The sequence below is a fragment of the Haliaeetus albicilla genome, chromosome 4 (genome assembly GCF_947461875.1).
Source record: "Haliaeetus albicilla chromosome 4, bHalAlb1.1, whole genome shotgun sequence".
NCBI classification, from domain to species: domain Eukaryota; kingdom Metazoa; phylum Chordata; class Aves; order Accipitriformes; family Accipitridae; genus Haliaeetus; species Haliaeetus albicilla.
In genome coordinates, this window is record NC_091486.1 from 48,135,182 (window position 1) to 48,150,405 (window position 15,224).

Below are 15,224 nucleotides of genomic sequence, written 5' to 3' on the forward strand. Positions count from 1 at the left end.
CGTTGCCTATTGTAAAGCAATTTTCAGCCCACATGCCTAAAGAGCATAACAGTTGCTCTGTAAATCTCGGAGTGTTTCATATAGCTTCTTTGTCATGTGGCCGTTAAGTTTTATAACCTTTATATTTCAAGTGAAACAATGAACGTGAATTCCTTCTAAATGTCCTAATAGATTCCACATGTTAGCAATTTTTAATATTTTGGTTGCTCAGTAGGTAACAAACCCGCCTGTGGGACGGTTGGTCTTGGCCGCAGCCCTCGGACGTTGCCTCGCCGGGGGATAGACTCCCGCTCCCGCCGAGCGGCCGCTGCCCGGTGCCCGTCCCTCCATCTCCCGCCGACGCCTGAGATCACTGTCAAAACACCCTTCGGCACCGCGCTGTCCTGCCAGCGAAGCCCCTCAGGGTTCAAGCCCCTCAGGGTTCAAGCCCCTCAGGGTTCAAGCCCCTCAGGGTTCGCGCAGGACCTGCCGGCGCTGGCAGCCTCCCTCAGGCGCGTCCTGTCAGGGCTACGGGCTCCGCGAGCTCCCTTCCGCGCGGCCCTTAACGGCCGTTGGGGGCCGGGGGGGCGGGGCACCGCGGCTCGAGCCGCACCTGCTCGCGCGCCGCAGAACCTTCCAGAGAGGCGAGGCAAGGCGAGGCGCCCTCTGAGGTGAGTCGACAGGATGGGTAGGTTTTGGGTTTTTTTGAGGGGGGAGGCGGTAGAAAAAAACCAAACAAGCAAAAAACCAAACAACCCCCAACGTAAGGCCCAAACCAAAACCGTGGCGGCGGTCGTTTGCCCCCGCCGTGCCCTCGCCGCCCCGCGGGGCCGTGGTGTGGGGCGGCGGTAGGCCCGAGCGTCGCGGAGCCGCCTTCGACAGCCTGGCGGGGGAGGTGGGGAGGAGAGTGCGGAGACCCCGCGGAGGGTGGGTGAGGAGAAGCGCAGGGCGGCTGCCGGGAGTGTAGGTGGAGGGCACAAAGGAGCGTGAAGGGGCGGCGGGTAAACCTCGCTGGAAGGCAGAGAGCGGCCCTTGCTGTCGGGGAGGGAGCGGGGTGCGCTCCAGGGGTGAACGCTAAGTGCTCGTTATCAGCTTGTGAAGGAGTATCAGTACGGCGATACGCCGTGATCGCCCGCGATAGCTGCAGGTGAGGCTGGCGACCCGCCTGAGCCGCGACATGCCCTCCGGCCATGGAGCGGAGACAGGCCCGGAGCCCTACGCTTCTCCTCTGGAACGGTTTTCTGGTGGAAGCCTATTGTCCACAGATGGGGTGATTTTCGTGTCATTGTCTTTAATTTAATTTTGTTTTGCTTTAAGCAGAGTATCTAAAGTTCTCGGCAATTAGGCTGCCCCTTAAGTATGAAGGCCTGCTGTCAGAGTTAATCCAGATAGGCGTTCCTGACAGAAGCAACAAGTGGAAGTGCATTGAACCCTAAGTATCTGGAAGTGGAGGATTTATGTTTGTGAAGGTCTGTCTGCGATCGGAGGGGAAAGAGATTTCCTCCGATTTATGGAATCGGCAGGAACAAAAGGACCTGCCAGAGATACCGAAATGCTGAGTTTCCGATTGCTGCCTTCTTATGTTTACATAATTTGTGGGTTTTGGGGGAGGAAGGGGTGGAAGTGTTGGGTTTTTTTGTTTTTTTTTCACAAACAGCAGAAGCCTTTAAGTTCGATACGTTGAAAAGAGGACATTGGTTTCCTTTAAAACTCGACCTGTTAATTGTTCTTCTGTATGTTGTCATTTCTAAAGTTGAAAGCTGTTTTTCTCTCTGAACGGCTGCGTTTTCACAAGCTCTTTTCTGCTGTTAACAAACACTGAATTTTTTTGGGATAGGTCAGAATGATGAAAATCGCTGCGTCAAGTTTCTTTTTTTAAACGAGGTGATTCTTAAACTGCAAGATGTAAACGATCTGAGCTGCATTTCAGTTCAGCTTGCCTTTAGTTTTCCATGCGGGTATGGTATCTTTTGAAGTATTTTTGTTTTCCTGCGTGGTGGATGGAAGGAGCAAAGAACTGATTTTATGCATCATCTTTGATAACTGCTGTATCGATCCTATGCCTTTTTACCTGTCTCCGAATAGCTTCAGCAGTTTCGAAGAGGTGTTAAAATCTCTAACAAAGGCTTTGAAAATTTGCACAAAGAACTCCTTGTGTGGAAGTTACTGTTATCTGTTATTGTAGTAGTTTAATTATCCTGATGCAATGGTGAGTATCCGTGCTGGTCCTACTATTGAGAAATACAGATACTGGGCGCGTTGGGCAATGTGGGCGAAGGGTTTGGTGTGTATCCTGTGTTTTCTTATGTAGCAGTTTGATGTCTTCCTGACAACCTTGCTTGGCTCTTCTTAGCGATTTTCATGCCTTGAAAATATGCAGGGGTTGGGTGGGGGATGCTGGATCATGTTCTTTGATAAGGCCCGGGACTCCTTTAATAACAAGGACTCTTTGTTGCAAACCGGTCTTTTGCTACCTTGGTGTGGGAGTGGTGAGGTTTGAAATGGATGGTGTCGCTAAATTAGTGACCACATCAGAACTACTCCAGTCTGCGCTGCTTCCAGACAAATTAAGCCATGTGTCAAGGCAAGGTCATCTGGTGATCCTGGGAAGCAAGTTTAATATTATTCTTAGACCACAAGGAATTTCCACTTACTGTAAAGCTGTCAGGCTGTGTGTCTGCCCCCCCCCCCCCCAAATCAGTGGGACAGCAACTTTGTTCTCTGTGTGTACAGTGATACTGTAATGGAGTTTTGGGGCACGGTGATGATACAGATTATTAATAATAATAAGCTCTTTGTGAGACTTTCTACTGGAGCTAAAGCAGCTTAGGTGTTTCAAAGCTGTGGAACAGCTATAAGTTTTTTTTTTGTTGGGTCACAGAGTATAATGAAGTTAAGGTTTACAGGAAACATTTATTCTTCTCAATTAGCAGAGTCTAGTCACATCTTAACTCACCATCTCATAGAGGCAGAGGGTGCCAGCAGGTGGGTATAAAAGCATGTTGATTCTTGGAGTCCAAGATTAAGCATGAAAGAGAGTACTGGCTGCTCAAGTTGAGCAGTGAAAGCACAACAGGTTTGGTTTGTGCACTGTTTTCTGATGATGTATCCAGTCATTGAGAAGGCCATCAAATACGCTTTGTGTTGCCCCAGAGAGTGCTGGGAGCAGTCCTGAGCACAGCAGGAAAATAATGAAAGCTTGCCAGAAATGCATGTTCTTGGGCAGTTTTTCCAGTAGTTTGCATCACCTGATGTGAAGCTCTGACGTGCTGAATCAAGAGGTGGTGTTGAATGTGTTTTCTAGGAGGTGAAACCGGTGCCCTGCTACTGCCTGCACAGTGGGGGTAACTTCAGGGTGTTCTTGTCACGCTTTTTTGGGTACAGGGGGAGGATATGTGGGAAAGTTGCAGTGGACTGTCACTGAAAGGGAAACTGCTCAGCAGTTTCTCGGCAGAACCTTTTCTGTATTCTGCAGTATGAGTAGCTTACGGATGTATAAAGGTCCATGGATCAGGGAATCCTTTTCTCCAAAGAGCAATAGTGGCATGTCTCACTACCTCAGCCTTCCTTTCCTTCACTGACTTCATGGCATTTGAGGGGAGAAGAACCATTTAGGCTCTTCCTGCTTATGCTCGCTGTGTTACTGCTCTGTTCTTTGCAGTATTTTAAGTATGTCAGGTGTGTTCCTTTTGAGGATCTTGAGCTGCAGAAACGAGGTAATGGACATACTGGGCCAACCGGTATCTTGGAGATCATGAAAGCAGTAGGAACTGTATGATAGTCCCCTTGCAAGGGCTGTCAGAGTGGATCAGGGATCCATTATAAGCTACCTTAGGAAGTGCTGCATCCTTGGAAGAGCAACAGGGTGCAGAGGAGGTGGGGGCGCAGGGTGGGTGCCATCTAGCCTTGGAAAAACTGATAAGCTTGAACACAGTATCAGGCAATGTTGCTGACTATAGAACTTTTCTGTTTGCTCCTGAGGATGAGGTCTGTTGAAGTTTAGAGCATAAATAATTATTATCTCTCCAGTGCAAGGGCTCTCTGTGCTTGGCCCTCTGTCCCAGCCCCCGCTCCATTCAGCAGGGTCAGGGAGAAGGGAATAAGAGGCGGTGTCTTTGGCTGACATGAACCCGCTGGGGAGGGATGAGAGGAAGGGGGTCTTGGGGGCTGGGTTCAGAGCAAGGTTAGCCAAATATCGGATAAATTAAGCAAGAGAAACAGACAGCTCAGCTTGCAGTGAACTTTTCACCCAGCTAACCTGTTCCTCACCCTGCATTGCACAGGTGGAGTAAACTCAAGTAGAGCACAGCCCTTGCTCTCCCTGCCTCCTTTTTTTGCTGCAGTGTAAAGCATGGCCAAGGGGAGAGCAGGAACTGAAAAGGGTTTGATTTGTTGTTTTGAGTCCAAGAAATGTGATAGTTCTAATTGCTGTCTTAAGAGCACTGAAGTTAACACTACTAATTGCAGAGGGGTTAGTCATTATTTGTTCCAGTGTAGAACAAGGACCAATAATGTCTGGTCATAGAGGATTGGGAAGAAATTCCATACTGGACAGGGCGAAGAACAAATGGCAGTGTCTAAACAGGGATGATTAGAGATTCTTTGTGGGAAAATGCAAGACTGGTGGGAATTCAGTGAATTCTGGTGTTTATATTTCTCCAACTTTTCTTCTGCATTTGCAGTGCAAGTAAATACAAATAATTGCTGACAGATGTTGTAAAAACATAGCATTATGCTAACCATTAAGCTTAATATTTTTCTTAGTTAATAACATATATTGATAACTAGGCATGGCGTACTTGGGCTTTTACTGACATCACCTCTATGTAATGGGCTTTGCTCCAGAGACGTGGTATGGAACCAAGACCTGAATTTGTTCTGTTGACCCTTTCCTAAATCCCTACTGCTTCCTCTCCCTCTCTCCTCTCCCAAGAAAGCTCCAAGCAAATTAAAGTTACTGTTTTTTAAGTAGTTGCTCCACCACAATCAGTGTGTAGTGGTGAGGCTGAAGTTTTTGATATGCTTTCTTAGACCATTTTTCTGTTTTGTGGTGTGGCAGGTTTGTTGGAGAGTAATACCTGGTAAAGCATTTCAACCTAGTTTTTAAGCTAAAAATCACTGTTCTCACAGAAGAGCGGAGTTCTGTTCTCATGTTCCTTTTTCCTTTTTACTCATCGTAGGTAAGGAAGGTCTGAAACCAATAGAAGCTATCTAATAGACAGTCTTTCCAGGAGTTAAGTCCTGTATTTGTGTGTGCCTAAATTCCATAAAACAGGGGTCCTTGCAGACCCCCCTTTAAGAAATTTTTGCCGGTAGCACACTTTCAGATGGTAAATACTGGGAGCTCTGTGTCTAAAACGGAAAGAGCATTGTATAAACGTAGAGATAATCTCTGACTTCAGGAACCTGTGAGCCTTCCTGGAGCAGTGAATATTTTCAGTTTTGCCTCTTGCTCTGCTCAGTGCAGAATGATGATTTGCACACCCCATTTTGGATCTGGGAAGGAGGTCAAGTTCTTCTCGGACTACATGTAAAATGTCAGTTCACATACAGCTCCTCAGCCACTGCCAGGTTTATGGTTGGCTGTGAAGTAGTACTGGCAGCATCTCCCTTGGTATCCCAAATTCCTGGGTGCTGAGGAAGGACAGGAGCTCAGACTGACATGACCACGTTGTCCACATGTGCATTCAGGTCAGCCCTGTGTTGCAGTAGAGCAGCTGGCTTCAGTTATCCCAGTGGTGCCACTCTTGGTTACAGAAAAACTGTGGGGGTGAGTATGGGAAAGAAAGGCCATGCCTACTGTAGAGCTTACTGCTACCATTTGCGGTTTGCTCGCACCTCTTGTACCAGAGGATGAGAATGTAATTTTGCTTTCATAACATTCCAGTATTTTGGCAAGCAGGTGAGAAACAAATGTGGATGAGATGCAGCAGCTTGGTATTTCTATTGACAGAAAAGGGCCATGGTTCTTCAGACTGGGAAAAGCAAGGGGTGTGTTAGAAGAAGGTGGGGAGAAAGGGAGTATGAACTGTAGTGTGGTTGCTGTTGAGTTCCAGAGCCTGCCTGTTGCTGATGCTACTACTTGTTTATCAAACAGTTTTTTCTTTTCATGCAGTTGTTTAAAAAGATAAAAGAAGTAGTTGAAATCTGCATAAGGCAGCACTGCTCTCTGCTGCCCCTTCCCCTGCAACGACAGGACCATTTTTGTAGGTTTGGTAAGCCCAGTCAGAGAATGGATTCTGTTCAAACTCACTTTTTTTTGTTTGCTTGTTTCAGGCTTTTTTGTTGTTGTTCTGGTTTTGTTTTGTTCCCTTGGGATGGTTCTGGCTGGCTAATTTTGCAACCTGTAGTTTCAAATGCAAATATCACCACTGGGGAGGGGATGGAGCAAGGACAAGTTCAGTCGTCATCAGGCAAGCGAGACCACTCCTTTTCCATCAGTTGAAGCAGTTTCAGCAGAGCTCTAAGTAACATCATAATTGTCCTGAAGACAAATTGGCTTGTCTGGTCTGTCAGTTAAAGCGTATGTTCTCCACAGAAGTTGCTCCCTTTTACATGTGTTGGTGAAGTTTCCCAGACCTGTTTGGCCATTGACCTTGTGGCTCGAAACCCTTGTGTCATGGCAGGCTTGTTTCTTCTACTGTATTTTTTTACTGCCCATGGAGTGACATCATTTAAATGATGAGTCTCTGAGAGATGATTCATACCAAAAAAGATCTAATAATTGTTACCAGTTATTCAAATCAGTGTTACTGATTTCCCGCATCCTCCCACTGGTCCCTTGAGCTCCCACACCCACTCATTTTTCCTAATAATTCCCAGGCTTTCTGGCTGTAGGCTCAGTATGCCCTCTTCTGTGTTACTGTGCTAAGGTGTAAGTATCTAGCTCTCCCCAGAGGAACATTTAGGGCTTGGCTGCAGCAACTTGTGTAGGCAGATATGAGCTGGAATTGAACTAGCAAGGTAGATTGACTACTGGCAGCTTCAGTAAAGCTTCAAACCATGTTCACAGCACATCATCTACTTTGCTCTGCTGTGGCGGTGTTGTTGGCAGTCTCTGAGGTAGCTAGTTCAAAGCTAGATGAGTAACGTATCTGCAGGCTACAGTGTTGGGGTGCACAGGACTACGAACTGGATTCTCTAGAGGAGTTCTGCAAAGAATTACACTAATTACACGCTTCGTGCTAGCAAAGACTTGCACCAGTAGTGACCCCATGTGCTGCTGCTGTTCCGGTTTGTAGTTATGATTGTTTTTCTCTTTTGCAAATAAAAATCTTCAACTCAAGAGGCTTGTTTCTCCAGCACCGTGAATTAAAATCTGTATTGTGCAGTGATTTGTATTGTCAGTGTAAACAGTAAGCTGCTGTTGAGAACAGCTGTATTTTCTTCAAGCAGCTCCTCAGTCTGGCCCCTTTTTCCCATCGCGCTCTTGTCTTTTCATATCCCTATGCATTCTTCCTTGATCTTGCCTGTCTTGAGTCCCTTCCACATCTGTATTCTCATTTCTTGTACCTTCCTTGCTCATTCTCTCTCTTAGTAATTTCTTCTGTTGGCAGGAACACACTTGACTTTGCCCAGAGTCAGATGGATCTAGAGTCCCAGAGATGGAAAAGGGTGAGTTCTGGACAAGATCAGTTCTGGATGCCGACAATAAAATATTTCAGAACACATCAACATTAGGGTGGCTGAAGTTCTAAAGTTGATTTTAGAAGTGTTTTTGGCTTTGTTACACTGTCTTGTGCAAGGCCTAAAAGAAACTGAAAAACGTAGACATACAGTTGTATGGAACTACAGAGTTCTCCCCTAAGCAAGGAAAACAGCATTCACCCTTCCTGTTTATTAGCCCTGGGGGGCAGGGTGTTAATCTGACTTTGAGGGGTGGGAGAATTGTTAGCTTGTTGAAATTTGTGCTGTCAAAAATCCTTATACAGGAAGTGAAAAGCCACTTCTGTTGTGGAGCTCGTTTGTTCACTCTTGCTGGGAGGAGTTGGGATCACAACAACTGAAAATAAGAATGTTCTCGCCAGTATTTGAGGCGAGTTGTTCATTTCACAGACAGTGGCAAGGAGAATGAAAAGGATATTGAGGAAACGGGGCACAGAGACAAGGTCTTAGTAAGAGGACATAGAGGCCGTCTTCAGATGACTAATAAAAACAGTCAATTTCCTAGTACTTTGATTTTTTTAAAGGAAACTCCCCCCACTTGTTGGGGGTTTTCCTATAGAGGAGATATGAGGACATTTTATAATATTAAAGAAAGGGATCTAAAGCATAATCCATCCCTTACACAGGATTCCTGGATTTTCTAGCTCACTTACAGATTATTTTGATGGTTCTAAGCCATGCAAATCGTAAGCACTGTGGCTTGTTAGCCATGTTTCTGCAGTCTGTGAACTTAGCCTCCAAATAAGCTGACAGCTCTTCTGGAGAGAGCTGCTTCACATAGCAACCTCCTCTTGTGTTGGATTGTATTCACTGTTCTGTTCAGGGGTGAAAAGTCCTGTGTAGCAAGTGTTGGCCTAGCAGAATGAGCTCACACAAAAAGAGCAATATAGCTGCCCCCTTTCTTCCTTTCTGGAAAAGCAAGTGGATTTATGGCTGTTCTTGTGCATGTAGTAAAGCTGGCACCACAACCCCTACTTTGTCAGCAGTAGGACAGTTGAGGGGAAGAAAAGCTTGGCGTAACCTTTGGTATGTTATTTATTATCACTTTGCAGCCCGCTGGAAAATGAACTTTAGAAAATTCTGAGCCGATGGTAACGGTGAACACTGGGAAAACCCGGGAATCAGCAAATCCATTGTGTTGTGCTGACAGAAAGATACTGTTACAACACACTTTAGCTGCCAACTTGCTGCAGTCACTCAATCCATCATGGTGGGCTGTTGGATCACAAGCCAGTGAAACTCAGCCTGGCGTGTTATTTTAGTCTTACATGGACTGTGAGATAAACGGGGCATGAACCGGCCCCCTGGCAGGGGGTCGACCCCTAGCGCCCTCATTAAAGTGCCAATCAAAAAGAGTAATGGAACAGGGAATTGGAAAGCTGGCTTCTTCAGCCTGTTACTGCTCTCAGTCTGAGCAACTTTCACAAGCCAAGGGAAACATTTCTCTTCTGAATAGGAGCCAGACCTCCAGAAATACCTCCTCTTTGCTTGTCTCTCTGAGAGCAAGTGCTGAGGCTCTTCTGGGTGTCTTGTTTGCAGTGGAAACCTGTTGCTTGCTACTACTTCTTCAGTGCAGGTAGTGGGAAGAGGTGTTGCTGAATGCAACCCAGGAAGGGTGCAGATGCTTGTTCTGTGGAACATGCAGGCACTGTGCTGTGCTTGCGTTGATCATCAGTCAGTCGTGTCATGGTTTCTGTTGCAAATAATTGCTCATATTTCAGCATTTGTGCGTGAAAGATGCAGAGAAACCTGCTTTCTCTCCATAGCAGTCCAATTACCAATGTGAGTCTAGAAGGCTTGCTTGTGTGTGCAGGGTGCGAAAGTGGATTCTTGAGCAGTGTGGGGGTTATTTCAGACTTCCACAGGAATCCACAGCAAATAGATCCTGCAGTAATACCGTAATCTTTGGGTGAGTATACAGCTAAGGCTCAGGCACACATGCAGTGATAAGCTGCCTGTCTTTGATGGTTAGTATTTCAGATAGGCATGTAACCTCTGCTTTGACAACAGATGCTCCAATTCTGAGTGCATCCAGTGCTGTGGGAATCTCTGTATGTCCTGTGATGCATTCTGGGTTTTGGGTGTATAAATACATGTTCTTCTGCATGTCAGCTTCGCTCTGGTGTGTGCTCAAAGGAGAGGGCAAAAAGGTAGCTACTGAAAAGAAAGAAAGGTGGGTGAAGGTCTGTGTGTTATGTGGGTTTGTCATTTGAAATCAGGAAGCTCAAAGCTGGGGAGTTAGCCCTTAAACCTGCTTGTGAATGTCAGCTCTTGCTGTGATCTTGGTGTGACTATGAACTTGGCAGCTGTTTATTTTTGCTCACAACGTTTTATCAGCAGACAGTTTCTCCAGGTGGGTATTGGTTTGGTTTAAAAAGTTGGGTTTTTTTAATGGCTAGGACCAGCAGTTGGGATTAGTGTCAGTGAAGCAAAATGTTCAAGTAGTAACTAGTGTCATGCTACAGGACCTAAGAGTAAGCACTGCGCGTAACAGATTCTCTTGCCGCAAAACTAACAAGGTGGTGAAATTTCAAATTGACATACTATTGCATATTGAGGCTGGTACAGATTAGAGAAGCCCTTAAGAAGCATTAGAGGAAACTAATACAGGTAGCAAGTAAATAGCATGATTGGAGATCAGCTTTATACTGAGCTAAGTCAGAAAGAATAATTCTATCCATTTATATACAGTATTGTGTTGTGTTCTGCATACACCTGTCTGAACTCAGGGTGCAAGGATGCTGTCTCTGCATAATTTTCTGAAGACTCATAGTGCAACTGCTGTTATACCACAAATAAAGACGTATTCTAGCACAGAAGGTAGTGCTAAATACAGTCTTCACGTTTCTGGGATGTTTACTTCAAATACTATTCCCTTCATACTTTGAGATTAAGAGAAATCCTGAAAAATTTATTGGCACACAAAGGAATATTCAAAGGGCCTAGAATTGCACACTGGCAGAAGGAAAGGAAAACATCACTGGTGGTGTTCTCCCTGGTATTTGAGTTGCTGTGTCAGGGGCTTGATCCTACCAAAATAAGGCAGGGAGGGGAGTCTGGTCCTCCAAATGGTGGTTTGCTCCCCCCACCCCAAACTATATGCAGGCACAAATTGTTTGCCACATTATTATTTTGATACCCGGTGGTTGTCGATTGTTCGCCAGGGGCCTTGAAGCAAGAGTCATTAGGAATGGTGAATCACCTCCCAGGTCAAAGCAAACGTTTGCTGTTGCTATGTCTGGAAGGTTGAGGGATAGTTGGTATGATAGATTTCTCTTTATTCGTTAAAATTTCTCTACAGCTGCAGCATCCAGGGGACTTTTTTTGCTGGCATTTTCAGTGTGCAGAAACAATTGTTCTGTAGCTCCCATACAGAATCCTTGACCTTTGGGTGACCCATCCATTTATCCAATTTGTAAATGCACATGAAAGCTGTTTACTTCTCTCATGGCCTTTTAGTCCTTTGAGTCAGACCAGAGTAGGACTGAGGTGCAAGGTTATTCTTACCCACCAAGAGAACTCTTTGTGCTGGGCACATTGCTTGGGCAATAGTGTGTCAGCTACAGCGGGGGAGGGACACCTGACAAAAAATCCTTGTGATACTGGAGTCTGACTGCATCGAGGCAACAGAACTGTATAACAGGCCATTAATAGAATTGATATAATGCAGTAGGCATGCATCTCTTATGTAACTTCAGTTTGCTCCAAGATTATTTTTATTTCTATACTAGAATATGCTGTAGTTCTTCTGAGGAAAATAGCAAAAAAAAAATTTTTTCCCCAGTGTTTGTCAGTGGTTAATGAGTAACCTTTATTATTCTTTTTGGCAAGCCTCCTTTCATATGATTAACACTGCAGTCTTTTTCTTACATCCATGAGACACGTGCAAAGCCAGTCACAGTGCGAGGACCCAGCCTTATGTACACATCTGGTGCTGTTTTTTCCTCACATTCTCCCACTTCAGAAAAATCTGCTGACAGAGAGCTATGAAAAGCACACGGTTCAGTCAAACTGATCTGTTTCCCTCTGTTAATGAAACCTAGGTAATTTTATGGTATTACTGAGGCAGATGGCTTTACCCTGTGCTGATTGATTGCTTTTTTTAAGGCTGTTGGAGCATTGGGCCAACTACCAGTAGGCTGTAATAAAGTTGAACCAATAATAGAAGTGGGGAATTATAAGTGTTTTGGTCCTAGCCCTACATTTGATAAAACTAAGCATCATAATGTGTACTGATGAAGAGCCTACTATCAAGCCTGAATTTTACACAAGTCCGGACTGAAATCCAAAGTTCTGGGCATAGTTTTGAATTACTCCCCCCCCCCCCCCCCCCCCCCCCCCGAAAAATAAGACTATGTGTTCCTTCTTTCTAAGAACCATACTTTTAAGAATAAAGGAGTTTGGAGTATGGCCACCACTTTTCAACACAAGTTAAAAAAAAAAAAAAGTATGAGTATGGATGTATATACATACATTTGGGGGGTGGGGGTGGTGGTGTATATATTAAAAAGGAAGTATTTAAGCATACACACACAAAGTGTTATTCTTTGTAAGAAACCAAGTTGTGTAAGTGGATTTTGAGCAACTGTTGACTTACTTAATTAAAATGTATTTTTTTGTTTGGTGGTTTGTTTTTTTTTTTTAGTGTCTTTGCAGCAGCCTGTAACCTGAAGAGAGTATACTCCTCCAAACCTGCTTTTTCAGAGTCAGGTACCAGAGGTGAAATTGTGATTAGCAAATAGAGGCACATTCTTCTCAGAAGAGAAGCAGAGCAAGCAAGGTTATTCCTAGAGGAGTCATCATCTAGTGGTTTGCATGCTGTAGAAAACAGGTCAGTACTAAGCTGTATTACAGAGAAAAAGAAGTTGTTAAAAAATACATATAGTTGGCCTAGGATCCTAGAAAGTGCAAGTATTCTATTGGTGAGAAAATAGATAAATGCTGAAAACCAGCATGCAGTCTAGGAAATGGGATAGCAAATAGATCAAAACCACCTTGTCATAGGGAAATGTGATGATTATTTTTCTGTTTTGAGATGTGGACCATTTAGCCACTTAAATTCTCTCCACAAAAATGTAAGCACTGCACTTTTTTGGTAAACAGCATTCATGACAAGCTGTTCAGCTAGTAAGTATTATCTAGCTGATTTATTGGAAATCTAGTCAGGAGCAGAAGGAAGGGAAAGATGTTGGTCACATCTTGCATGCTGTTTACCTCATTTCAGGCATACCTCATTTTGTATTTCCTGTTGCACTGCCTAGACTTTAGTTATAAATGGCTAAGTTTAAGTAGGTAACAGAATTGTTTATGATCTAGTAATGACTATAACAAAAAGTCTGTTTTCAGCCTGATCATACCATAGTTAGTAAGATACATAAGTACATGTAGAACCTCACCCCTGGTTTGAGTAAAGTATCTAAAAGTTAATGAACTTTTTTTCCAGTTTGTTCTGTGACTTCAGAAAGTGATTGATTAATTTCTCTTCTTCCAGAGGCAGCAAGCAGGTGGACACCTTATCTTCTCATCCCACCTGTACTGTGCTGGATCCTGCTACCAGCTGAGGACCGTCTCCAGGAATTAAATTTGGTTACAAAAATCATCTGTTGGTGAGTGGTGTGGGGTTTGCCTCTTTTAGCAGCCATATTATGCAGATGTTCCCTGTATCTTTATAATTCTGCGTTACCAGCTTGTTTACCAGTAATACTGTTTCCTTAGCAAAAACGTCTCTTACTGGCCTTGTCACACTCCTGTTAGCGATGAGTGCATCATAGAGCTTAAACCAATATGATCCAAAATAGTAATTCTCTGTGTTTTGATTGCTTTGTCAGATACAGGGCAGCAAAACAGAAGTTTGCAGCCACAGCTGTGGACTTAGGTCAGAACAGAAAGGACTTTTGTAGTTCTGCTTGTCCAGAATTGCTTCTAGAATAAAATGACATCGCCATCTGTGGGGTTCTGCATATCTTGCACATTAAAAACTTGCTTACCTAATGCAGTGACAAATCTGTCTTGTTTTAGTGACAGCAGAACACATGAGTCTGGATAAGTGCTAGAAATAATTAGGATGCATTTTTCCCCTATAAAATTATATTAATACGTAAAGTGCTGGTTTTTTGAAAGTGTATTGTTTGACTTAACTCTGGCATTGTATAGCTTGGGTAGGTGACGTGTACTCTGAGGTGCTACTATCACACAGAAGCATTTAAATATCAGCCCTGCTGGTTATCTGATGTGTAAGCAAGACGCCTGGATTTTATTTTACAAGATGTGCTTTTTTTCTAAGTTTAAGTAACTTAGCATCTTGATTTCTCACTCTTAAACGACTTTTTGAAAATTAGACTCTCAGACATAATTATCTCAGTGTCTGGGTCAGAGAAATGCAGTGTAAGTCTGGGTTTGACCTGCAGTGACAACCAACGTTCCAGGGGGTTGTCCAAGTTTTACCTCCAACATCAGAATTGTGTGATGTAAGAACAGTCTTGAGGGCTGTTCTGCCACTCCAAGAAGCACATGTCTAAGTTGGAGAATTACTCATTCCTGTCATCTACAGTAATTTTCTATTCCTGCACATAATTAATGGTTTTGCAAGCAAGGGCACAGGAAGAGTGGGGGTGGAATAAATTTATTGCACTTCTCCAGAATTACTGTGAAATAACTCTTATGTCAATAATCTTTATTTTACATTTCTTCAGTAGCAACTCCAGCAACAAAACAAAGTTGGTCAGGGTAGGCAGAGAAGTTGTACAGTTCTCAGCAAAATATAGGTAAAATCAAAGCTAATAGGCTGAAGCAAAGTATTTCTACCTCAGCATATCGCTGCATGGGCTATAGAATTTTTGAACTACTACCTGCATTGTTGATATATCATTTAATCTTTATTAGAGGGTGAAGGTGAACAACTTTTTAAAAAGACTTGAGCAGAGGCATGAAAAAGCATTGTCTTCCCTGAGTTGTACTGGCTAAGTGCTAAAGACAGTGAGCAGGGGGAGAAAGCTGTGTTAGTGTTGTCTCTCATCAGTGAATTTTCTTCCTCCCCAGCTTCTGAAATGTGAAAAGTGAATCTGCTTTCATTGCTGCAGCAGTCACACCTCCTCCAATGAAACCAGGCTAAGTGTGGTAAGTATACTGTCTTCATAAGGCTCATAATCTGAAGAACAGTGCAGAATTTGGTAAATAGCACTATTCTGTTGTCTTGTCTGCTTACAGCTTGTGTTTGAGTTAGTTGTTAAGAATTTGAGTGAAAGCTGGAGACTTGCACTTACTCTCCCCATCCTCTGAAAACTATTTTTGAGTATGGCTCCTGTAATCTGAGTTATATTTATTCACTGAGTAATAATGTTAGTGGTGCCAATAGCAATAGGAAGTCCACAGTAAGAGTTCTGAAATTATATAAAAATAGTTGGGTTACAGCAATAAATAACATCATTTGCACTTAAAAAAAAAAAGTTCTGATTCAATTTATTTTGGAATGCTAAATGAGGCAATATGCTTCTTTCAGCTATGTCTGTACATCACTCCTAGTAATCAGCACTGTGTATGTACCCTTAGGAGAAAATTTGGCCTTGCCTATAGATGAGTGA

General features: G+C 43.8%; 1 long non-coding RNA gene across 1 annotated transcript; it reads left to right on the forward strand.

Moving 5' to 3' along the window:
• Positions 1-500: 500 nt before the first annotated feature.
• On the forward strand, positions 501-13,317 carry LOC138685007 (uncharacterized). The gene is made up of 3 exons (XR_011324225.1): positions 501-650; positions 12,290-12,475; positions 13,136-13,317. It is a non-coding gene; the product is annotated as an uncharacterized lncRNA (long non-coding RNA).
• Positions 13,318-15,224: the final 1,907 nt, after the last annotated feature.